The sequence below is a fragment of the Orycteropus afer genome, unplaced genomic scaffold (genome assembly GCF_000298275.1).
Source record: "Orycteropus afer afer isolate SDZICR_OR568_19922 unplaced genomic scaffold, OryAfe1.0 scaffold00096, whole genome shotgun sequence".
NCBI lineage: Eukaryota > Metazoa > Chordata > Mammalia > Tubulidentata > Orycteropodidae > Orycteropus > Orycteropus afer.
In genome coordinates this window covers 2180600-2182957 of record NW_006921683.1, presented here as the reverse complement: position 1 = coordinate 2182957, position 2358 = coordinate 2180600, and positions in this window count along the sequence as shown.

Below are 2358 nucleotides of genomic sequence, written 5' to 3'. Positions count from 1 at the left end.
GACAGCTCAGGGGGTAGGAGTGCATGGAGGGATGGACACTGGGAAGAGGTAACTATGGGGAGGAAGTGGGAGGGGAGCTGTTGCATTGTGATAAACTGTGGTCAATGTCATGAGACAAAGTGTATGTGAACTGCTGTATGGAAAGTGACTTTGCTCTGTAAATCTTCACCCAAATCACAACAACAAGAACAACAAAAAAAAAGTAAAAAAAAAAAAAGTTTGCAGCAGTATATTAACAGGGAACTTCCGGAAATGCAAGATGGATTCAGTAAAGGATGTGGAATCACAGATATTGTTGATGTCAGATGGATTTTGGCTGAAAGCAAAGAATATTAAAAGATGTTTTTTTGTGTTTTACTGACTATGCAAAGGCATTTGACTGTGCAGACCATGGAAATTATGAACAACATTGTGAAGAATGAGCATTATGAAACAATGCATTGTGTTCATGTACATAACTGTACATAGACCAAGAGGTAATTTTTTCAAACAGAAGGGCAGAAGGGAACAGTGGTATTGTTTAAAATCAGGAAGGATGTGCATCATGACAGTAACCTTTCACCATACTTATTCAATCAGCATGCTGAATAAATAATTCAAGAAGCTGGACTCTATGAAGAAGAGTGTGGCATCAGGTATGCAGATGATCCCAACTTGCTTGCTGAATGTGAAGAAGACTTGAAGCACTTACTGATGAAGATCAAAGACTATAGTCTTCAATATGAATTACATCTCAACATAAAGAAAACAAAAATTCTCACAAATGGACCAATAAACAAAATCACAATAAATAGAGAAAATATTGATATTGTTAGGGATTTCCTTTTAGTTGGATCCACAATCAACACATATAGAAGCAACAGTCAAAAAAATCAGAATTCGTATTGCACTGGGCAAATGTTTTGCAAAGGATCTCTTTAAAGTGTTGAAGAGCAAATATGTCACTTGAAAACTAAGGTGTGCTTAACCCAGGCCTGGTATTTTCAATCCCCTCATATGCATATGAAAGTTGGACAATGAACAAGGAAGATAGGAGAAGAATTGATGCCTTTGTATTGTGGTGTTGGCAAAGAATGGTGAAAATACCATGAACTGCCAGAAGAACAAACAAATCTGTTCTGGAGTAAATGCACCAGCAATGCTCCATAGAAGCAAGAATGGCTGCACATCATCTTATCTACTTTGTTCATGTTGTCAGAAGGGAACATTCCCTGGAGAAGAATTTCATGCTCGGTAAACTGGTGGGACAGAGAAAAAGGGGAAGACCCTCAAGGAGATGGATTGACAAAGGTTGCAACAATGAGCTTATGCAATATTTTCTTCTGTTGTACGTAGGATTGCTGTGAGTTAGAGTCTACTTGACAGCACCTAAGAAAAATATTTTCTCTAATTAGAAAATTCTTACTAGTGGTGGCTTAATTAACAGACTGTTGTTAGAAATCAGAAGCAAAAATACAAACACAAATAATCAAAAATAGTCATCTATATGAGGTGATTCAATTCAAAAATGATAAATTCCCCTTAGTAAGTCCATGCAGTGGATAAATGGCACTTTCCATCTTAATAAGTAACTTGTATATACAGAAAACCAAAAGTACACAACATCAACTGAAACAAATCTTTCGTGCAATGAATGTGAATGCATACTGATGTGCACAAAATAAAAGAAAGGCATACAAATAAGCTGAAAACTTCTACCACCTGATACCATTCTTACCAAATTAATCTGGCATGAATGCTTCAAAATGATCAGAGAGCAAGCTGAAAAATGAAAGGGTGAAAGAGAAAACAGTGAGTTCTAATAGCCTGGCCAAACTGAGAGTCAAACTGAACATACTTCCTGAACTTGTCAGACAGATCTAACAGTGAACTGAAAGTAAAAAGAGAACAGGCCATTAACAACCTTCAGTAGACTTCAATGGAAAATGAACAGAGGTCCTATCTGAAACCCAGGGAAGCAGATCAAGCACATAGGGCTTCTACAGGTACTAATATTCCTGGACAATACTACTCTGGGGACATAGCTGGTACTTCATCTTTGGATCCCATTCAGTCTGACACTAAATGTAATAGAGGAAACTTGAACACTGTGGTGGTTATGTTTATGTGTCAATTTGGCTGGACCTAGTTTAGTGGCTGGGCAGGTAGTGGTAGTTATTCTCTGTGATGAGACTGGCAATCAACTCTATGGTGGTGCTTGAACAATTTCTCTTAGAAAGATCAGCACGAGGCTGGTCCCCATGAGGCGGAGGTCAAAGATGTCCCAAATGTCCAAACTACCATGCCACTCCATCATCTCAGACATTAACCCCTCCTCCTCCTCCCAGTAATTTCCCCAGTCTTAGGGTTCTGAATTTC